We start from the raw sequence: 24,401 nt of genomic DNA, 5'->3' as shown, positions 1-24,401 counted from the left end.
TTGTTAGTATGCTTGAAATATTTTTATTTTTATGTCAATATTAAACTTTTGTCTTGAATCTTATGGATCTGAATATTCTTGCCACAATAAAGAGAATTACATGGATAAATATGTTAGGTAGCATTCCACATCAAAAATTCTGTTTTTATCATTTACCTACTCGAGGACGAGCATGAATTAAGCTTGGGGATGTTGATACGTCTCCAACGTATCTATAATTTTTCATTGTTCCATGCTATTATATTATCAACCTTGGATGTTTTATATGCATTTATATGCTATTTTATATGATTTTTGGGACTAACCTATTAACCCAGAGCCCAGTGCCAGTTTCTGTTTTTCCCTTGTTTCAGTGTTTCCAAGAAAAGGAATATCAAACGGAGTCCAAACAGAATGAAACCTTTGGAAAAGTTATTTTTGGAAAGAAAGCAATACATGAGACTTGGAGTGCACGTCAGGGGATCAACGAGGAAGCCATGAGGCAGGGGGGCGCACCCACCCCCTGGGCGCGCCCTCCACCCTCGTGGCTCCCTTGATGTATTTCTTCCGCCTATATATATCCATATACCCTAAAACTATGGAGGAACAGAATAGATCGGGAGTTTCACCGCAAGAAGCCTCCGTAGCCACCGAAAACCAATCTAGACCCGTTCCGGCACCCTACCGGAGGGGGCAATCTCTCTCCGGTGGCCATCTTCGTCATCCCGGTGCTCTCCATGACGAGGAGGGAGTAGTTCTCCCTCGGGGCTGAGGGTATGTACCAGTAGCTATGTGTTTGATCTCTTTCTCTCTCTCTCTCTCTTGTGTTCTTGAGGTGATACGATCTTGATGTACCGTGAGCTTTACTATTATGGTTGGATCTTATGATGTTTCTCCCCCTCTACTCTCTTGTAATGGATTGAGTTTTCCCTTTGAAGTTATCTTATCGGATTGAGTCTTTAAGGATTTGAGAACACTTGATGTATGTCTTGCCGTGCGTATCTGTGGTGACAATGGGATATTACGTGATTCACTTGATGTATGTTTTGGTGATCAACTTGCGGGTTCCACCCATGAACCTATGCATATGGGTTGGCACACGTTTTCGTCTTGACTCTCCGTTAGAAACTTTGGGGCACTCTTTGAGGTTCTATGTGTTGGTTGAATAGATGAATCTGAGATTGCGTGATGCATATCGTATAATCATACCCACGGATACTTGAGGTGACATTGGAGTATCTAGGTTACATTAGGGTTTTGTGGTTGATTTGTGTCTTAAGGTGTTATTCTAGTACGAACTCTAGGGCTGTTTGTGACACTTATAGGAATAGCCCAACGGATTGATTGGAAAGAATAACTTTGAGGTGGTTTCGTACCCTACCATAATCTCTTCGTTCGTTCTCCACTATTAGTGACTTTGGAGTGACTCTTTGTTGCATGTTGAGGGATAGCTATGTGATCCAATTATGTTATTATTGTTGAGATAACTTGCATTAGTGAAAGTATGAACCCTAGGCCTCGTTTCAACTCATTAAAATACCCTTTGTGCTCACTTTTATCATTAGTTACCTTGCTATTTTTATATTTTCAGATTACAAAAATCTTTATCTACCATCCATATACCACTTGTATCACCATCTCTTCGCCGAACTAGTGCACCTATACAATTTACCATCGTATTGGGTGTGTTGGGGACACAACAGACTCTTTGTTATTTGGTTGTAGGGTTGCTTGAGAGAGACCATCTTCATCCTACGCCTCCTACGGGTTGATAATCCTTAGCTCATCCACTTGAGGGAAATTTGCTACTGTCCTACAAACCTCTGCACTTGGAGGCCCAACAACGTCTACAAGAAGAAGGTTGTGTAGTAGACATCATTGGTGCTATTGAAAAGATGCCGTGTCCCAAGGACATCAAAGGTATAAGAAGTTTTCTAGGTCATGCCAGTTTTTATAGGAGGTTCATTAAGGACTTCTCAAAAATTTCTCAGCCTCTGACTAACCTATTACAAAAAGATATTCCTTTTGTCTTTTTATGATGATTGTGTAGAAGCATTTGAAATACTTTAGAAAGCTTTGACTTCTGCACCTATTGTTCAGCCACCTGATTGGAATTTACCCTTTGAAATTATGTCTGATGCTAGTGATTATACTGTAGGTGCTGTTCTAGGACAAAGAGTTGATAAACTAAATGTTATTCAATATGCTAGTAAAACTCTAGACAATGCCCAGAGAAATTATGCTTGCGATAAGTTCAGATCTTATATAGTTGATTCTAAAGTAACTATTCACACTGATCATGCTGCTATTAAATATCTTATGGAAAAGAAAGATGATAAACCTATACTTATTAGATGGGTTCTCTTGCTACAAGAATTTGATTTGCATATTATTGATAGAAAGGGAGCTGAGAACCCCGTTGTAGACAACTTGTCTAGGTTAGAGAATGTTCTTGATGACCCACTACCTATTGATGATAGCTTTCCTGATGAACAATTAAATGTCATAAATGCTTCTCGTACTGCTCCATGGTATGCTGATTATGCTAATTATATTGTTGCTAAATTTATACCACCTAGTTTCACATACCAACAAAAGAAAAGGTTCTTCTATGATTTAAGACATTACTTTTGGGATGACCCACATCTTTATAAAGGAGTAGATGGTATTATTAGACGTTGTGTACCTGAGCATGAATAGGAACAGATCCTACACAAGTGTCACTCCAAAGCATATGGAGGACACCATGCTGGAGATAGAACTGCACACAAGGTATTGCAATCCGGTTTTTATTGGCCTACTCTCTTCAAGGATGCCCGTAAGTTTGTCTTGTCTTGTGATGAATGTCAAAGAATTGGTAATATTAGTAGACGTCAGGAAATGCCTATGAATTATTCACTTGTTAGTGAACCATTTGATGTTTGGGGTTTTGATTATATGGGACCTTTTCCTTCCTCTAATGGGTATACACATATTTTAGTTGCTTTTGATTACGTTACTAAGTGGGTAGAGGCTATTCCAACTAGTAGTGCTGATCATAACACCTCTATTAAGATGCTTAAAGAAGTTATTTTTCCGAGGTTTGGAGTCCCTAGATATTTAATGACTGATGGTGGTTCACACTTTATTCATGATGCCTTTCGTAAAATGATTGCTAAGTATGATGTTAATCATAGAATTGCATCTCCTTAGCACCCACAGTCTTGTGGTCAAGTAGAATTAAGTAATAGAGAGCTCAAATTAATTTTGCAAAAGACTGTTAATAGATCTAGAAAGAATTGGTCCAAGAAACTTGACGATGCATTATGGGCTTATAGAACTGCATACAAAAATCCAATGGGTATGTCTCCGTATAAAATGGTTTATGGAAAAGCTTGTCACTTACCTCTTGAGCTAGAACACAAGGCATATTGGGCCATTAAAGAGCTTAATTATGATTTCAAACTTGCCGGTGAGAAGAGGTTATTTGACATTATCTCACTTGATGAATGGAGAACCCAAGCCTATGAAAATGCTAAGCTGTTTAAAGAAAAAGTTAAAAGATGGCATGACAAAAGGATACAAAAGCGTGAGTTCAATGTAGGTGATTATGTATTGCTATACAACTCTCGTTTAAGATTTTTTGCAGGCAAACTTCTCTCTAAATGGGAAGGTCCTTACATCATCGAGGAGGTCTATCATTCCGGTGCCATAAAAATCAACAACTTCGAAGGCACAAATCCGAGGGTGGTGAATGGTCAAAGAATCAAACATTATATCTCAGGTAATCCCATGAATGTTGAAAATAATATTATTGAAACCGTAACCCCGGAGGAATATATAAGGGACACTTTTCGGAACGTTTTAGACTTCGAAAAGGAATAGGTACGTGGTACAGTAAGTAAACCGACTCCAAAACAGTTGTAATGGCAATTTTTCTTCATTTTGGAATATATAAAAAATAGGAAAATAAGAAGAAGACCAGAAAGGACACGGGGCTTCCACGAGGGTGGAGGGCGCGCCGTACCCCCCGGGTGCGCCCCCTGCCTCGTGGGCACCTCGTGTGCTCTCCGGACTCCATTTTCTTGCACGATACTTCTTTTGGTCGGTAAAAATTCATTATATAATCTCCCGAAGGTTTTTACTACTGTATCACACAAATATCTCTTGTCTTTGTTTCGAGCTGTCCTGCTGCAGATTTGAGCGACATGTCGTCCCAAGATTCGGAAGGAGAAAGCTATGTGGCTGATTACCTTGCAGATCCTAAAGTCTATGGGGATGTGGAGCATTGTGGTTGGACTACGGAAGAAGAAGAGGACTATGAACCTAAGGGAAAGGAGGAGACGAGCTCAGATGAAGATGAATTCCCATTACCTCAACCCGGGGACATGCATGTGGAGTTCAAAAAAGTCAAGCCTCCCGGATAGAGCAAAGAAACCTAAGATCGAGTTTAACCCTTTTCGCCTCTTGCAGGAAAACAGACAAGAATTATGCAAAAAGATACTAAGACTGGAGCAGGAGAACGACGACCTCAGGGATCAAAATTCTGTCCTCAGGCGCAATTTAAGGAAGAAGCCTACATCATCAACAACTCCATCTCCTTCACCAACAAAGAAGAACTGAGTATCTGGTATGGGCACTCCCCTTGGCAACCGCCAAGCTTGGGGGAGTGCCCCAGTATCGTATCACCATCACCTTTATCTTTACCGTTTTCTTAGTTCGATCCTTTTGATAATATCTTGATCTAGTAGAATAAAGTTTTAGTATGATCTAGTTGTGGGTTTTGCTTTATGATCCTTCTATGTAATCGAGTCCGTGAGCTATATATAATAAAGATTAGTGTTGAGTCAAGGGCTTGATTATCTTGCTATGATCTTGAGGGAATAAATAAAAGACAAAGAATAAAAGAAATAAAGAGATCATATGGATCTTATGGAAAGTAATGAGCTCACATATAAAGATTAGGATGAATAAAAGTTGTTGAGAGTTGACAAACATAGTTTTGGTTATCGTTGCAATTAATAAGAAGTAATAAAGAAAGAGAGGTCTTCACATATAAATATACTATCTTGGACATCTTTTATGATTGTGAGCACTCATTAAAGTATGATATGCTAAAGAGTTGATGTTGGACAAGGAAGACAACATGATGGGTTATGTTTTCTTACATCTGAGATAAATTATATTGTCATGGATCATCCAACATGTTGAGCTTGCCTTTCCCTCTCATGCTAGCCAAGTTCTTTGCACCAAGTAGAAATACTACTTGTGCTTCCAAATATCCCTAAACCCAGTTTTGCCATGAGAGTCCACCATACCTACCTATGGATTGAGTAAGATCCTTCAAGTAAGTTGACATCGGTGCATGCAATAAAAATTGCTCTCTAAATATTTATGACCAATTAATGTGGAGAAAATAAGCTTTATACGATCTTGTGATGTGGAAGAAATAAAAGCGACGGATTGCATAATAAAGGTACACATCACAAGTGGCAATATAAAGTGACGTTCTTTTGCATTAAGATTTTGTGCATCCAACCATAAAAGCGCATGACAACCTCTGCTTCCCTCTGCGAAGGGCCTATCTTTTACTTTTTACCTTCTACCTTATATAAGAGTCATGGTGATTTTCACCTTTCCTTTTACATTTTATCCTTTGGCAAGCACAATGTGTTGGAAAGATCCAGATATATATAACTATTTGGATGTGAGTTTTCATGAACTATTATGGTTGACATTACCCTTGAGGTAAAAGGTTGGGAGGCAAAACCATAAGCCCCTATCTTTCTCTATGTCCGGCTAAAACTTCATAACCATAAATATCGCGTGAGTGTTAGCAATTGTGGAAGACTAAATGATAGTTGAGTATGTGGACTTGCTGAAAAGCTCTTATATTGACTCTTTCCTATGTTATGATAAATTGCAATTGCCTCAATGACTAAGATTAGAGTTTGTTAGTTTTCAATGAAATTTATGATTCATACTTGAAATTGTGATTGAATTGTTACTTTAGCATAAGAGATCATATGACAATATCTAAGAGTGATCATGATGCCATCATGTCAGCATTTCATTTTTATCGACACCTCTATCTCCAAACATGTGGACATATTTTTCGATTTCGGCTTTCGCTTGAGGACAAGCGAGGTCTAAGCTTGGCGGAGTTGATACGTCCATTTTGCATCATGCTTTTATATTGATATTTATTGCATTATGGGATGTTATTACATATTATGTCACAATACTTATGCCTATTCTCTCTTATTTTACAAGGTTTACAAGAAGAGGGGGGATGCCGCAGCAGGAATTCTGGGCTGGAAAAGAAGCAAATATTAGAGACCTATTCTGCACATCTCCAAAAGTCCTGAAACTCCACAGAAGCACTTTTCAGAATATATAAAAAATATTGGGTGCAAGAAGTACCAGAGGTGGGCCACCCACCAACCACGAGGGTGGGGGGCGTGCCCTACCCCCTGGGCGCCAGAAAATAGTCTTGATAACCCTCAAGTATAGGGGATCGCAATAGTTTTCGAGGGTAGAGTATTCAACACAAATTTATTGATTCGACACACGGGGAGCCAAAGAATATTCTCAAGTATTAGTAGCTGAGTTGTCAATTCAACCACACCTGGAAACTTAGTATCTGCATCAAACTGTTTAGTAGCAAAGTAATATGATAGTAGTGGTAACGATGGTAAAAGGTAACAATAGCAAAAGTAATATTTTTTGTGTTTTATAGTGATGAGAACAATAGCAACAGAAAAGTAAATAAGCGAAGAACAATATATGGAAAGCTTGTAGGCAATGGATCGGTGATAGAAAATTATGTCGGATGCGATCGATCATGTAACAGTCTTAACCTAGGGTGACACAGAACTAACTCCAATTCATCAATGTAATGTAGGCATGTATTCCGAATATAGTCATACGTGCTTATGGAAAAGAACTTGCATGAAATCTTTTGTCCTACCCTCCCGTGGCAATCGGGTTCTATTGGAAACTAAGGGATATTAAGGCCTCCTTTTAATAGAGTACCAGACCAAAGCATTAACACATAGTGAATACATGAACTCCTCAAACTATGGTCATCGCCGGGAGAGTTCCCGACTATTGTCACTTCGGGGTTGCCGGATCATAACACATAGTAGGTGACTATAGACTTGCAAGATAGGATCAAGAACTCTCATATATTGATGAAAACATAATAGGTTCAGATCTGAAATAATGGCACTCGGGCCCTAGTGACAAGCATTAGGCATAGCAAAGTCATAGCAACATCAATCTCAGAACATAGTGGATACTAGGGATCAAACGCTAACAAAACTAACTCCATTACATGATAAATCTCATCCAACCATCACCGTCCAGCAAGCCTACGATGGAATTACTCACGCACGGCAGCGAGCATCATGAAATTGCTGATGGAGGAAGGTTGATGATGACGATGGCGATGGATTCCCCTCTCCGGAGCCCCGCACGGACTCCAGATCAGCCCTAAATCCTTCTAGCTACCTCTTGAGCACTGCGTTTGTTTTCCCTTGAAGAGGAAAGGGTGATCCAGTAAAGCAGCCTAAGTATTTCCCTCAGTTTTTTAGAACCAAGATATCAATCCAGTAGGAGACCACGCGCGAGTCACCTCGTACCTACACAAAAAAATAAGAACCTCGCAACCAACGTGATAAAGGGGTTGTCAATCCCTTCACGGCCACTTGCAAGAGTGAGATCTGATAGAGATAATAATAATAAGGTAAATATTTTTGGTATTTTTATGATATAGATTGAAAGTAAAAGATAGCAAAATAAAGTAGATGTGAAACTTGTATGATGGAAAATAGACCAGGGGGCCATAGGTTTCACTAGTGGCTTCTCTCAAGATAGCATAAGTATTACGGTGGGTGAACAAATTACTATCGAGCAATTGATAGAAAAGCGAATAATTATGAGAATATCTAGGCATGATCATGTATATAGGCATCACGTCCGCGACAAGTAGACCGAAACGATTCTGCATCTACTACTATTACTCCACACATCGACCGCTATCCAGCATGCATCTAGAGTATTAAGTTCATAAGAACAGAGTAACGCCGTAAGCAAGATGACATGATGTAGAGGGATAAACTCATGCAATATGATATAAACCCCATCTTTTTATCCTCGATGGCAATAATACAATACGTGTCATTTTCCCTACTGTCACTGGGATCGAGCACTGCAAGATTGAACCCAAAGCTAAGCACTTCTCCCATTACAAGAAAGATCAATCTAGTTGGCCAAACCAAACTAATAATTCGAAGAGACTTGCAAAGACAAACCAATAATACATAAAAGAATTCAGAAAAGAATCAAATATTGTTCATAGATAATCTGGATCATAAACCCACAATTCATCGGATCTCGACAAACACACCGCAAAAGAAGATTACATCGAATAGATCTCCAAGAGAGTCGAGAAGAACTTTGTATTGAGATCCAAAGAGAGAGAAGAAGCCATCTAGCTACTAGCTATGGACCCGAAGGTCTGAAGTAAACTACTCACACATCACCGAAGAGGCCATGGAGTTGATGTAGAGGCCCTCGGTGATCAATGCCCCCTCCGGCGGAGCTCCGGAAAAGGCCCCAAGATGGGATCTCTCGGGTACAGAAGGTTGCGGTGGTGGAATTAGGTTTTCGTGGTGCCCCTAGATGTTTGGGGGTACGTAGATATATATAAAGGAGGAAGAAGTACGTCGGTGGAGCAACGAGGGGCCCACGAGGGTGGAGGGCATGCCCAGGGGGTAGGCGCGCCCCCTGCCTCGTGGCCTCCTCGGTTGTTTCTTGACGCCTACTCCAAGTCTCGTGGATCACGTTCGTTGAGAAAATCACGTTCCCGAAGGTTTCATTCCATTTGGACTCCGTTTGATATTCCTTTTCGGCGGAACTCTAAAATAGGCAAAAAAATAGTAATTTGGGCTGGGCCTCCGGTTAATAGGTTAGTCCCAAAAATGATATAAAAGTGTAAAATAAAGCCCATTAACATCCAAAATAGATAATATAATAGCATGGAGCAATCAAAAATTATAGATACGTTGGAGACGTATCAAGAGTCAAGAGCAGGTTCGAATGGCTAGCTAGCTAAGCTAGTTTGTTTTTTCTCACATCAGGCAAATAGGGCATCGTAACCACTGGAAAACTCGAAATCTACAGTCCCGAAATTCACTAGCAGTAGAATTTTCTCAAAAAGAAACTAGCATTGGAAAAGTCATACGTACTGTATTTACCAGCTCCGCAGAGCACCGCCACCAAACTGGCACGTTATCATCGGAGATGGCGCCATGCAAGGCCTTGGCTAGCCTGGGTCTGGGAGTATTAAGATGGTGTCAGTACTTGAGCAGGACATACAACACGACGAAGCTAGCTAGCCCATATATAGCTGCTCTGCTTCATCACCAAGTACACATACCTAACAACGGCAATGGCGCCAGTGCAGCAAGCCTCGCCACCCCCGATTCTCAGCGTCCTCGACACCACTCTCGTAGCGCGCTCGATGAGCACCGGCGCAGCCCTGCTGGAGTCCTTCCTCCCGCTCACCTTCTTTGACGTCTTCTTCCTCGACCTCCCACCCGTCGAGTGTGTCTTCTTCTACCACCTCGTCGCCGATGCCGACATCCCCGCCATCCTCTCCAACCTCAAGGCCTCACTCTCCCAAGCCCTCCACGCCTACTACCCGCTTGCCAGCCACCTCCGACTCGTGCCCGGCACGGCTGACCGCTACGAGATCCACTACCAGCCGGGCGATGGCATCACGTTCACCGTCGCCGAGCATCGCGACCATGGTGACGTCGACAAGCTCGTTGCCGACAAGCCGAGGGAGATCACCAGGATTGCGCCGCTCGCATCGCCGCTCCCTGATAACCCACAAGTATAGGGGATCAATTGTAGCCTCTTTCGATAAGTAAGTGTGTCGAACCCACCGAGGAGCTAAAGTTAGAACAAATATTCCCTCAAGTTCTATCGACCACTGATACAACTCTACGCACGCTTAACGTTCTCTTTACCTAGAACAAGTATGAAACTAGAAGTACTTTGTAGGTGTTATTGGATAGGTTTGCAAGATAATAAAGAGCACGTAAATAAAAAGTAGGGGCTGTTTAGATGAAGACACAACTAAGTTAGTTTTAGTAGAGAGCTTGTTGTCACACAAGAAAGTTATTTGTCCCTAGGCAATCGATAACTAGACTGGTAATCAGTATTGCAATTTTATTTGAGGGAGAGGCATAAGCTAACACACTTTCTCTTCTTGGATCATATGAACTTATGATTGGAACTCTAGCAAGCATCCGCAACTACTAAAGATCATTAAGGTAAAACCCAACCATAGCATTAAAGTAACAAGTCCTCTTTATTCCCATACGCAAACAACCTACTTACTCGGGTTTGTGCTTCTGTCACTCACGCCACCCACCATAAGAAAATCATGAACATATTACAAACCCTACAACGGGGATCCCTCACGCTTGCGCAACATGGAGAGCACCACAGGACAACACCAATAATAAAACATGCAACTCAAACCAATCACGATCATCAATTAACCCATAGGACAAAACGGATCTACTCAAACATCATAGGATAGCCATACATCATTGGGAAATAATATATAGCGTTGAGCACCATGTTTAAGTAGATATTACAGCGGGTAAAAGAGGGGTTACACCGCTGCATAGAGGGGGAAGATTTGGTGATGACGGCGGTGAAGTTGTTGGTGTAGATCGTTGTCGCGATGATGGCCCCGTCAGCGTTCCGGCACCACCTGGAGAGAGGGAGAGAGAGCCCCCCTTCTTCTTCTTCCTTAATCTTCTCCCTAGATGGGAGAAGGGTTCCCCTCTGGTCCTTGGTCTCCATGGAATGGGAGGGGCGAGAGCCCCTCCGAGATTGGATCTGTCTCTCTATCTCTCTTTGTTTCTGCGCTCCCAGATCTGGCCTTTCACCATTTCTTATATTCCCAGAGATCCATAACTCCGATTGGATTGAAACTTGAACACGATTTTTATCCGATATTAGCTTTCTTGCGGCGAAAGAAGGGCAAAAACCACCTTACGGGGTTTCCACGAGGGTAAGGGGCGCGCCTGCCCCCCTGGGGCGTGATAACCCACAAGTATAGGGGATCGCAACATTTTTCGAGGGTAGAGTATTCAACCCAAATTTATTGATTCGACACAAGGGAAGCCAAGGAATATTCTCAAGTATTAGCAACTGAGTTGTCAATTCAACCACACCTGGAAACTTAATATCTGTAGCAAGGTATTTAGTAGCAAAGTAATATGATAGTAGTGGTAACGGTAGCAAAAGTAATATTTTTGGGTTTTGTAGTGGTTGAAACAATAGCAACAGAAAAGTAAATAAGCGAAGACCAATATATGAAAAGCTCGTAGGCATTGGATCGGTGATGGAGAATTATGTCGGATGCGATCGATCATGTAACTGTCATAACATAGGGTGACACAGAACTAGCTCCAGTTTATCAATGTAATGTAGGCATGTATTCCGAATATAGTCATACATGCTTATGGAAAAGAACTTGCATGACATATTTTGTCCAACCCTCCGGTGGTAGCGGGGTCCTATTGGAAACTAAGGGATATTAAGGCCTCCTTTTAATAGAGTACTGGACCAAAGCATTAACACATAGTGAATACATGAACTCCTCAAACTACGATCATCACCGGGAGTGGTCCCGATTATTGTCACTTCGGGATTGCCAGATCATAACACATAGTAGGTGACTATAGACTTGCAAGATAGGATCAAGAACTCACAGATATTCATGAAAACATAATAGGTTCAGATCTGAAATCATGGCACTCGAGCCCTAGTGACAAGCATTAAGCATAGCAAAGTCATAGCAACATCAATCTCAGAACATAGTGGACACTAGGGATCAAACCCTAACAAAACTAACTCGATTACATGATAAATCTCATCCAACCCATCACCATCCAGCAAGCCTACGATGGAATTACTCAGGCACGGTGGTGAGCATCAAGAAATTGGTGATGGACGAAGGTTGATGATGACGATGGCGATGGATTCCCCTCTCTGGAGCCCCGAACGGACTCCATATCAACCCTCCCGAGAGATTTTAGGGCTTGGCGGCAGCTCTATATCGTAAAACGCGATGAATCCTTCTCTCTGGTTTTTTCCCCGGACACGAATATATGGAGTTGGAGTTGAGGTCTGTGGAGCGTCAGGGGGCCCACGAGGCAGGGGGCGCGTGATACGTCTCCAACGTATCTATAATTTTTGATTGCTCCATGCTATTATATTATCTATTTTGGATGTTAATGGGCTTATTTTTACACTTTCATATTATTTTTGGGACTAACCTATTAACCGGAGGCCCATCCCAAATTGCTGTTTTTTGCCTATTTCAGTGTTTTGCCGAAAAGGAATATCAAACGGAGTCCAAACGGAATGAAACCTTCGGGAACGTGATTTTCTCAACGAACGTAATCTTGGAGACTTGGAGTGGGCGTCAAGAAACAATCGAGGAGGCCACGAGGCAGGGGGCGCGCCGACCCCCTTGGGCGCGCCCTCCACCCTCGTGGGCCCCTCATTGCTTCACCGACCTACTTCTTCCTCCTATATATATCCATGTACCCCCAAACATCCAGGAGCACCACGAAAACCTAATTCCACCGCCGCAACCTTCTGTACCCAAGAGATCCCATCTTGGGGCCTTTTCCGGAGCTCCGCCGGAGGGGGCATTGATCACGGAGGGCCTCTACATCAACTCCATGGCCTCTCCGATGATGTGTGAGTAGTTTACTTCAGACCTTCGGGTCCATAGTAGTAGCTAGATGGCTTCTTCTCTCTCTTTGGATGTCAATACAAAGTTCTCCTCGATTCTCTTGGAGATCTATTCGATGTAATCTTCTTTTGCGGTGTGTTTGTCGAGATCCGATGAATTGTGGATTTATCATCAAGTCTATCTATGAACAATATTTGAATCTTCTCTGAATTCTTTTATGTATGATTGGTTTATCTTTGCAAGTCTCTTCGAATTATCAGTTTGGTTTGGCCTTGTAGATTGATCTTTCTTGCAATGGGAGAAGTGCTTAGCTTTGGGTTCAATTTTGCGGTGCTCGATCCTAGTGACAGAAAGGGAAACAACACGTATTGTATTGTTGCCATCGAGGATAAAATGATGGGGTTTATATCATATTGCATGAGTTTATCCCTCTACACCATGTCATCTTTCTTGAGGCGTTACTCTGTTCTTATGAACTTAATACTCTAGATGCATGCTATATAGCGGTCGATGTGTGGAGTAATAGTAGTAGATGCAGAATCGTTTCGATCAACTTGTCACGGACGTGATGCCTATATACATGATCATGCCTAGATATTCACATAATCATTCGCTTTTCTATCAATTGCTCGACAATAATTTGTTCATCCACCGTAATACTTATGCTGTCTTGAGAGAAGCCACTAGTGAAACCTATGGCCCCCGGGTCTATTTTCCATCATATTAATCTTCCGTCAACAAGCTATTTTTGGCACCATTTATTTTGCTTTATTTACTTTCAATCTATATCATAAAAATACCAAAAATACCTATCTTATTATTATCATCTCTATCAGATCTCACTCTTGCAAGTGGCCGTGAAGGGATTGACAACCCCTTTATCGCGTTGGTTGTGAGGTTCTTATTTGTGTGTGTAGGTACGAGGTGACTCGCGCGTGGTCATCTACTGGATCGATACCTTGGTTCTCAAAAACTGAGGGAAATACTTACGCTGCTTTACTGCACCACCCTTTCCTCTTCAAGGGAAAACCAACGCAGTGCTCAAGAGGTAGCAGCGCGCCCCCACCCTCGTGGACAGGGTGTGGGCCCCTGATGTGGATTCTTCTTCCAGTATTTTTTATATATTCCAAAAATAATCTCCGTTGATTCTCAGGTCATTCCGAGAACTTTTATTTCTGCACAAAAATAACACCATGGCAATTCTGCTGAAAGCAGCGTCAGTTTGGGTTAGTTCCATTCAAATCATGCAAGCTAGAGTCCAAAACAAGGGCAAAAGTGTTTGGAAAAGTAGATACGATGGAGACGTATCAACTCCCCCAAGCTTAAAACTTTGCTTGTCCTCAAGCAATTCAGTTGATAAACTGAAACTGATAAAGAAAAACTTTTACAAACTCTGTTTTCTCTTGTTGTTGTAAATATGTAAAGCCAGCATTCAAGTTTTCAGCAAAGAATATGAACTAACCATGTTCACAATAACATTTAGGTCTCATGTTTACTCATATCAATGGCATAATCAGCTAGCGAGCAATAATAACAAATCTCGGATGATAACACCTTCTCAAAACAATCATGATATGATATAACAAGATGGTATCTCGCAAGCCCTTTCCAAGACCTCAAAACATAAATGCAGAGCACCTTTAAGGATCAAGGACTGACTAGACATTGTAATTCATGGTAAAAGAGATCCAGTCACAGTCATACGCAATGTAAACTAAGAGTAATGGATGCAAATGATAGAGGTGCTCTCCAACTGGTGCTTTTTAATAATAGGATGATGACTCAACATAAAAGTAAATAGATAAGCCCTTCGCAGAGGGAAGCAGGGCTTTGCAGAGGTGCCAGAGCTCGGTTTTGAAATAGATATGAATAATATTTTGAGCGGTATACTTTCATTGTCAACATAACAACCAAGAGATCTTGTCGGAGTAATGGGCCACGGGTAGGCCGACCCGAGCCCCAGAACCTTTCAAGACATCGGGGCAGGATGCGCCCCTCAAGACCCCAGGACGTAGAGCCGCCTTCTGAGGAACCAACGACAAAGGTGGCCGACTGACCACTCACGGCCGAGTCCCAGGGACGACTTCAAGGAGAGCCGACTTCCAGAGAAGCCGGCTTCGGGGAGTCGGCCTGCGACTCCAACACCCCCCATGACCTCATCAAGTGGGACAGGGCAGGGGAGTGGCGATAATGAAGCCCGCTCCTGCCCCTTACCAAGGCCAGGCATGGCTACAACACGCCGTACCCCAGAAGATCTCCGTGCGGCGTGGCACTGTTGCCATGCCAGCCCTAACATCAGCACCGCAGGACCGAATCCTGCACCCACGACGGCTTGTCTGTACGTCCTAGAGGCAGCAGGTCCCACCAGTCGGTGAGACCCCAGGAGACGGCAAGAGGACCACCAGTCGGACCCGTCGGGAGTCGGCCCGGGGGAGTCGGCCGAGCCCTTCCCCGGGGCCCACGTGCCATTAATCAAGATGTGATGGGGAGTGGCGACAGTGATCGCCCGCCGGGCGGCGGGGCTGTTGCCACGACCTCATGATCAAACCCACATCATTAGAAGCACGGCTACAGTAATCAGCAGCCGGCAAGACCCGCCCGCGGCGGACGTGGCCTGTCGGCTCCGTACCAGGCCAGTTGGCAGGCCCCAGCGGTCGGCAGAGAAGACGGAGGCCAGAGGCACTGACGACTGGGCCCGCGTCTAGCCGGATTACCATTGTACCCCTGGGGGTAGGCCTATATAAACCCCCTAGGGCACCCATGCAAAGGGTTGGAACCCATTAGCTCTAGACCAGATCATATAGAAGGGAGAGAGCTAGCCTTGCCCTCTCCTACCTCCAAGAAACAGCTCAAGGAGCAACCGTGTAAACACTTTGCCATAGTGATCATGCAGAGACCCCGCAGAGCAGCAGTAGGGGTATTATCTCCTCGGAGAGCCCTGAAGCTGGGTAAGATTCGCCGGCGTGCATGTCTTCGCCTCATCCCGTTTCCAGGCACCAGCGACATTCTACTCGCCCCCACCATGATAAGCCATCCTTTGGCATATGTCGCACCAAACCTCCGACATTTGGCGCCCACCGTGGGGCCTAGTGCACTGCCGTCCGGAGATCTGTTCTAGACGGGAACCCTTTTCCTCCTTGGCGAGCGCAGCCAGCCAGGCATGCCAGACGGAGTTTGCGCCGACGCGCTAAGCGGCATTGAGATCTCTTGCGCGGCTAGCTCCTTGGCCGAACTTGTCGGCGAGGTCCGCCTCTCCGATGAACCTGCATCCAACGCAGGCACGGGCGGCCCCGAGAACCTCCTCGCGGGCCTCCTCGATCAACTCCACGTTTCCGGCGAGCCTACCATAGACTTGGAGTCCGTAGGCTCCACCGACCCGATGCTGGTCGACTCTGACACCGTGTCGCTCGACGCGTTCCCCACCAATGTGGTGGTCTACGACGAACCTCTCCCCCGCGCAGAGAGCAACGGAAGCACCGTCACCGAGGTGCTAGTCATCAGTCATGGCGAGCTCCCCGGCGGAGGAGCGCACAACTCACTCGGCGCGGTGCTGCAAGACCTAACTGCGCCCATTCCGGAAGACGCTGACGCAGAGACATTGGAGGCGCGCCGCCTTCAGCTCGTTGAAGGCGCAAAGAAGCTGGCCAGCATGAGGCGCTTGTCAGAAGCCTACCAGCGGGAGATGGATCGCACCGTCGGCGGCTCGCCGGCCCCGGCGGGGCCCAGCCGCTTCGGCATGGTCTAGCAGCGCGGCGTAGCCATCGCCAACCTGTTTGGGGCAAGCCGCCCTATGTACGCTACACCAGCGGAGAACATCCGAGCCGCCGAGGCAGCGGCGGATGAGCTGGACAATTTCGAGGGCGAAGAGCGCCGCCTCATGATGGAGCGAGTCCAGCGCCTCCTCGACGCGGCTGCCGCGCAGAACGAGGCCGGCTGCCGCACGGAGGCGCCGCAGCGGCCAAACAACGACCTTGACCGAGATCAAGGCACGACATCTCGGACGCCGACTGGCGGCGCCCGAGGAAGAAGAGACAAGGAGCCGGCTGTCAGCCACAGTCGGACTCGCATTACCATAGAGCGCGACCAAGACGGCCGCCCAAGAGCAGTGGAAAGATGGGACGACTGTCCGCCTCCCCCTCCCCGCAAGGAGAGGCGAGTCTCCCCGCCGCCTGTTGACCATCCGACTCTCGGTGACCGCCTTGGCCGCCGAGAGGGAGTTGGAGAGAATGACGCCCGCCACCGGATCGACCGACTTCACCGGTCCTTAGCGCTGGAAGAAGGCGAGATGGGTCCGCCTTGTTTCGGGCCCCGCATTTGGGACGAGCCCTTTCCCAGAGGGTTCATGCTCCCAAGAGACACGCCCAAGTATACCGGCTCCCTGAAGCCGGAAGACTGGCTAGTCGACTACTCCACGGCTGTCAGCATAGCAAACGGCAACAAGCGTGTCGCCGTAAAGTATGTTCCGCTCATGGTCCAGGGCACGGCCTGGACATGGCTGGACAGCCTAAAGCCCCGCAACATCAACAGCTGGGTCGACTTCACCGAAGCATTCGTCCGCAACTTCACCAGCACATACAAGCGTCCTCCCAAGCCTCATCAGCTCTCCTTGTGCGTGCAAGGCCCCGACGAGTCGACTCGCGATTACCTCACGCGTTGGGCCGAGCTCCGAAACTCCTGCGAGGGCGTGCATGAGGTGCAAGCCATCAAGTACTTCACAGCCAGGTGCAAAGAAGGCACCCTCCTCAAGCACAAGCTCCTTTGCGACGAGCCAGAAACCCTCGACGAGCTGCTGATCATAGCGGACAAGTATGCCACGGCCGACTCCTCCATGAAGGCGGAGATTCAAATCAGCACATCTGGCAAATGGCCCCTCAAGCTCCAAGAACTCCGGCGGCAGACGCCAGCCGACGACAACAGCAGGGCGACCACAAGCACAAGGGCCCGCAGCCGGCTTCCAGCAGCTAGCAGGTCGCGACCGTTGAAGCCCAGCAGCCAGATGAGCAGCCCCCGCCCAAGCGACAGAAAGGCGGCAAGCCAAATTGGTTGTCGGCCTTCTCCTATGAGCAGACCCTGGATGGACCTTACAAGTTCCATAGAGGCGCGAAGCCGTCGAATCACACCACCCGGAAGTGTCCTGCCTCCCCCACCTGCTGGGCAGCCGCCTCCGCCTCCGCCCCAGCAGCCGGCTGTCAGGCCAGTCGACGCAGTACAAGACGAATACCCTGAAGAGCACGGAGCCTATGTGGTGTTCACTAGTGTGGCTGATGATCGACGCAGCAAGCGGCTGCAGCGACAAGAGGTGAATGCAGGAGCGTCGGAGACGCCAGAGTTCATGCACTGGTCTGAGAAGCCCATCAGCTGGAGCAGGGCTGACCACCCAGAAGTGATGCCGAGTCCGAGCTCCTATGCCTTGGTCCTGGACGCCACCTTTTCCACAGACAGACGAGCCGCACGTTTCTCGCGAGTTCTGATAGACGGAGGCAGCAGCATCAATATCCTGTACCAGGACACCATGGAGAAGTTAGGAATCAAGCAAAGACAGCTTCAGAACAGCCGGACTGTGTTCCACGACATTGTTCCTGGGCTTTCCTGCTCACCAATCGGCAAAATCCTGATGGACGTCCTCTTTGGAGACAAAGATCACTTCCGCAGAGAATCTGTTTGGGTTGAGGTGGTGGACCTTGAGAGCCCATACCATGCACTACTTGGCCAAGTTCATGGCGGTCCCCCACTACGCCTACCTCAAGATGAAGATGCCCAGTTCCAAGGGAATTCTGACTGTGGCTGGCGACTACCGGAAGTCGTCTGCTTGCGCGGCTGAGAGCAGTCGACTGGCCGAGTCCCTGGTAATCGCGGCCAAGAAGCGGCTCCTCACGCGAGTTGTGGCGATGGCCGGCAAGCAGCCTGAGGTGCCGCCCAACCCAAAAGAGTCGGAGGCTGAGGGTTCGTTCAAGCCAGCCAAAGAGACAAAGAAGATACCCTTGGATTCGGAGCACCCAGAGAGGTACGCCGTCGTAGGTGCAAACCTCGACAGCAAATAGGAAGGCGAGCTCGTCGATTTCCTCTGTGAGAATCGGGACATCTTCGCATGGTCCCCCAAAGACATGCTAGGTGTACCGACGGAATTCGCCGAGCACAAGTTACATGTCCGATCTGATGCAAAGCCAGTCAGGCAGCCCCTGCGCCGCCTGTCAAAAGAAAAGAGAAGAGTTGTCGGAGAAGAGATAGCCCGACTCCTAGCAGCCGACTTCATTATGGAAGTGTTCTTTCCAGAATGGCTAGCAAATCCGGTCCTGGTACTAAAGAAGAACAAGCAGTGGCGAATGTGTATCGACTACACGAGCCTCAACAAGGCCTGCCCCAAGGACCCATTTGCTCTACCAAGAATCGATCAGGTGATAGACTCCACAGCCGGATGCGATCTGTTGAGTTTTTTGGATGCATACTCAGGATATCACCAGATCAAGCTGAACCCGGCTGACAGACTGAAGACCGCCTTCATCACGCCATTTGGAGCCTTCTGCTACCTCACCATGACGTTCGGCTTAAGGAATGCCGGCGCCACCTTTCAGCGTTGTATGCAGAAGTGCCTCCTCAAGCAGCTCGGCAGGAACGCCCACGTCTATGTGGACGATGTGGTGGTGAAGACGAAAAAGCGTGGGACACTGCTGGAAGACCTCAAGGAGACCTTCGAGAACCTACGCCGATTCCAGATTAAGCTCAACCCCGAGAAGTGTGTCTTCAGAGTACCAGCCGGCCAGCTCCTTGGCTTCCTGGTCTCTGAACGCGGCATAGAATGCAACCCAGTAAAGATCAAGGCCATTGAGAGAATGGAGGTACCCAGCCGACTGTTGGATGTGCAGAAGTTCACCGGCTGCTTGGCGTCCATCAGCCGATTCATCAGTCGGCTGGGCGAGAAAGCTCTCCCCTTATACCAACTCATGAAGAAGACCACTTTTTTCGAGTGGAACCATAAGGCGGACGAAGATTTTCTCCAGTTGAAGAAGATGCTGACTACTCCACCGGTCCTGGCGGCTCCGACTCCAAAGGAACCGATGCTCCTGTACATCGCTGCCACCAGCCGGGTAGTCAGCATGGTCATTGTAGTGGAACGCAAGGAGGAAGGCAAGGCGCTACCTGTCCAGAGACCGATATATTACCTGAGCGAGGTACTGTCGACCTCCAAGCAGAACTACCCCCACTACCAGAAGATGTGCTATGGCGTACACTTTGCTGCCAAGAAATTGAAGTCTTGCTTTCAAGAGCATCCAATCACGGTGGTCCGCACGGCCCCACTTGCCGAGATCATCGGTAGCCGAGATGCTTCTGGTCAAGTGGCCAAGTGGGCCATAGAGCTGGCTCCTTACACCATCCACTACCAGCCCTGCACCGCTATCAAGTCACAAGCACTGGCCGACTTCCTCATCGACTGGGCCGAGACCCAGTACCTACCTCCAGCGCCTGACTCCACCCATTGGCGGATGCATTTCGACGGCTCCAAGATGCGCACCGGCTTGGGAGCCGGCGTCGTCCTCACCTCTCCCAAAGGTGATAAGCTCAAATACATGCTGCAAATCCACTTTGCCGCCTCCAACAACGTCGCCGAGTACGAGGCGCTCATTCACAGGCTCCGGCTTGCCAAAGAACTTGGCATCCGCCGAATCTTGTGTTATGGCGACTCGGACTTAGTGGTTCAGCAATCATCTGGCGACTGGGACGCGAAAGATGCAAACATGGTGAGTTACCGTTTCCTCGTGCAGCAACTCAGTGGGTATTTCGAAGGGTGCGAGTTTCTCCATGTGCCAAGAAATGACAACGACCAAGCAGATGCCTTGGCGCCAATCGGCTCCACCCGCCAAGCAATACCATCTGGCGTCGCCCTTCAATGCCTCCTCAAGCCGTCTGTCAAGCCTTCACCGGAATCAGACTCCATTTTTGTGCCGGCTCCTCCCGAAGATGTCGGATCTGACTCCAGAGCTCCGGCAGTCGGTACGGGGATTTTGGCGGATGACTCCAAAGCCGCCACAGTCGAATCCGGCCCGGGGACTGCGGTGGCGGACTCGAAGACTACAGAACTTGGCCCAAGGACCGCGCCAGTTGGCCTGGGGATTTCATTAACCCAGCAAGCGGTTGTTGACTCCAACCCACCGCCTCCCAGCCCAACCGCCCTCGTCCAAGTCGCAGTTCTGGCAGTTGAAGAAATAGCAGCACCGTCATGGGCCTAGCCCATCCTCAAATTCCTGGTGAACAAAGAGCTGCCGACTGAAGAGACCTTAGCTTGGCAAATACAACGCCGGGCGGAAGCCTACACCATAGTCAACAGAGAGCTGGTCAGGCGCAGCGTCACTGGTGTCTACCAGCGCTGCGTAGAGCCAGAGCAAGGCCAAGCGATTCTCAAAGACATCCATCAAGGCAAGTGCGGCCACCATGCGGCTTCAAGAGCACTCGTCGCCAAAGCCTTTCGACACGGTTTCTTCTGGCCAACTGCCTTGGAAGAGGCCAAGGAGTTGGTCCAAAAATGCAAAGGGTGCCAGAAGTTCAGCTCCAAGCCGCACCAACCAGCTTCTGCACTCAAGACCATCCCCATTGCCTGGCCTTTCGCAGTTTGGGGTCTAGACATGGTGCGACCATTCAAGATAGCACGAGGTGGTTTAACTCACTTACTTGTCGCAGTGGACAAGTTCACCAAGTGGATAGAAGCAAAGCCAATCAAGAAGCTGAACGGTCCGACTGCCGTAACTTTCATCTCCGATATCACAATTCGGTACGGCATACCACACAACATCATCACCGACAACGGCACAAATTTCGCCAAAGGCGCCTTAGCCCGTTTTTGCGCAACACGGGGCATCCGACTGGACCTAGCGTCCGTCGCCCATCCACAGTCAAACGGCCAAGTGGAGCGAGCAAACGGCCTCATCCTGTCCGGCATCAAGCCTCAGCTGATCGAGCCTCTGGAGCGCTCGGCTGGCTACTGGCTCGACGAGATGCCAGCCGTCCTCTGGAGTCTGCGCACGACTCCAAACAAGTCAACCGGCTTCACGTCCTTCTTCCTCGTCTACGGTGCCAAAGCCGTCATCCCAACGGATATAGAGTTCGACTCCCCACGAGTCACCATGTACACCGAGGAGGAAGCAGAAGAAGCACGACAAGACGGCGTCGATCTGCTGGAAGAGGCCCGGCTGTTGGCACTCAGTCGGTCCAGCATCTACCAGCAGAGCCTGCACCGATACCACAACAGGAAGGTCAGGCCAAGATCTTTCCCAGAAGGCGACCTTGTGCTCCGGCTGATCCAGCGAACAGCCGGCCAGCACAAGCTGTCGGCGCCTTGGGAAGGCCCTTTCATCATCAGCAAAGTACTGGGCAACGACTCCTACTACCTGATTGACGCTCAGAAGCCTCGAGCATGCAAGAGGGATGACTCCGGCAAGGAGACAGAGCGGCCATGGAATGCAAATCTCCTCCGAAGATTTTACAGTTGATGCAAAGCCGCAGCTTGCAGAGCGACTGTACGGTGGGCAGAGGTAAGGTAGAATGGGCGTTTGCATGAAAAATGGTTAAGAACTCAAAGCATAAAACATAGCTCAAGACTGCTTCTAGCTTTTCTCGCAAACCGACTCTCGGATAGTCGGATTGCCGCCTACTATTCAACTTGCTCAAAAACTCTTAAAAACGACTAAGTACTTGCTTTCCCAAAGTAGCCAAGCACTTGATCCCGCGACAATCCGCAGAGCGGCTGTCCGATTGGCAAGGCAGGCAACTAAGAGAAAGCGGCAAAGTAAAAAGAAGCCAAAAGAGCAATGAGCAAGAAAAGATAGAACTCGGATAAATATATTTACATAACATAGGCCCTTGGCCGAATTTTTGAGCAGAGGTTCAAAATACACCCCGCGGGTGGAATTGTGTGAATTAACAAGTTCTTCAAAGACTACTGAAGCAGATAAAAATAAAGCGGCAGCTTAGGAAGCAGCAGACGGATTCAGAGGGTCGGAGGAGGCGGCAGCGTCAGGCGTCGGGGCGGCCGGCTGGCTAGTCTCGGCTTGATCGCCTCCGACGACAGTCGGGTCAGTCGCACGCGGCTCGTTGCTGGAGGCGCGGTCGAGTTGAGGCTGGCCGTCTGCTCCGTCTTCTGGTGCCTCCGCCTCGCCTCCGTCCTCCGCCTCGCCTTCCTCCTTGACGCTGGAGCCAATCACCTCCGCCGAGTCCTCGCCGTAGTCTGGGTTCATCCCAAACCACTCTGGCGGTACCTCCTTGCCGTCTTCGGATCGCTCTGGGACGAAGAAGCTGGTGTCGGTGTACTCGGCGATCGCCGCAGCACGCTTGACGAGGGCGTCTTCCGCAACCGCCAGCTCCGGCTGGGCCTCCGACCGAAGTGTGGCTAGCCGGTCTAGATCTAGCCCCGGATACCATGCCTTGATGAACTCCAAGGCCCGGCGCGCTCCATCTCGGGCCGAAGAGCCGTTCCAGGCCTCAAGACGACCAGCCGCGACCTCTAGCCAGTTGGCCGTCAGGCTGGGGGTGCACGGAGCCTGCATATCCGGCCACAGGGTGGCAATCTCCTGGGCACCAACACGCTGAAGCCGGCGCAGCATCCGGTGAGCCGGCCGAAGGCGAGCCTCGATGCTCAGGATGTGCTCGTCAAGAGTTCGGGGGGCGTCGGCTGCAATCTCTGCGCCCTCCGCCCTCCGACCTTGACGGTCAGCCTCGATGGCTTGGATAGCGGCCTACGACTGCCCAGGAAAGAAGTCTGCAAAGACAGGAAGAAACGAAGAAGCAAGTCAAAAACCAGGAGTCGACACGACTTAAATCGGCAGCTCGAAGAAAGAAAATAAAGAAACTCACCCTCAACGATGTCTTCAATCTCGTGGAAGCCGGAGGACAGTAGCGCCTCCTTGTCAGACCAGGAGGAGCGCTCGCTCGCGAACTCGGCCAGGAGGGCGGTTTCCGTCTCCTCCGCCTCCCTCTGCGTCTTCACAAGAAGCTCCTTCTGCTCTGCCAATTGAGTGGCCAGCAGATCGCGCTCTGTGGCGAGCTTGCTGCACTCCTCCTCTTTGGCGCGCAAAGCGGAGTTGGCGTCGCTCAGCTGCTGTTGAAGAGCAGCGTTGGCCCCTGAGAAGAAGAAAGAAAGAAGGCGTTGAGTCATCAGGAAAAGAAGGTCGCCAGGGAGATCCGGCCCGACTGCTCAGCAGTCGGCCCGAATCTCGGGGACTACAGCCCGCGAGTGCGCCAGCGCGCCCCCGGGAAGAAGGAAAAGGACTTACTCCGGCTCTCCGATAGATCAGCGGTCCGCTTGCCCAGCTCTTCAACGTTACGGTTGAAGGAAGTGATGCGGAGGTTGTGGTAATCCTGCGACGAACGTTTCAGACAAAAAGTTAATATCCAGAGTTCATCAATTGGAGTTCCGGGCTGCCTGCTCAGCAGCCAGCCCAATACTCGGGGACTACACCCAGTGGGTGCGCTGGCGCGCCCCCACAGAGAGGAACAAGAAAAACAAAGACCAAAGGGAAAAAAACATAACCGGACGGCTGCCCGTGACGCCAGGAACGCCTTGGTGCAACTCTGGAGAGCGTCGCCCTCAGCGTGAAGCTTCGCCTGGACGTCCAGGAGCGCCTGGTTCAGCGGCCCGGTGCCGCCTCCTCGCACCCACCCAATG

General features: G+C 48.3%; 1 pseudogene; it reads left to right on the top strand.

Annotated features, from left to right (window-relative positions):
* Positions 1 to 9,412: 9,412 nt before the first annotated feature.
* LOC125553474 overlaps positions 9,413 to 24,401 on the top strand; it is a 90,561-nt pseudogene continuing 75,572 nt past the window's right edge.

This window comes from Triticum urartu, chromosome 4 (assembly GCF_003073215.2).
Source record: "Triticum urartu cultivar G1812 chromosome 4, Tu2.1, whole genome shotgun sequence".
Taxonomy (NCBI): Eukaryota; Viridiplantae; Streptophyta; class Magnoliopsida; order Poales; family Poaceae; genus Triticum; species Triticum urartu.
This window is presented reverse-complemented; position numbering and strand designations above follow the sequence as displayed.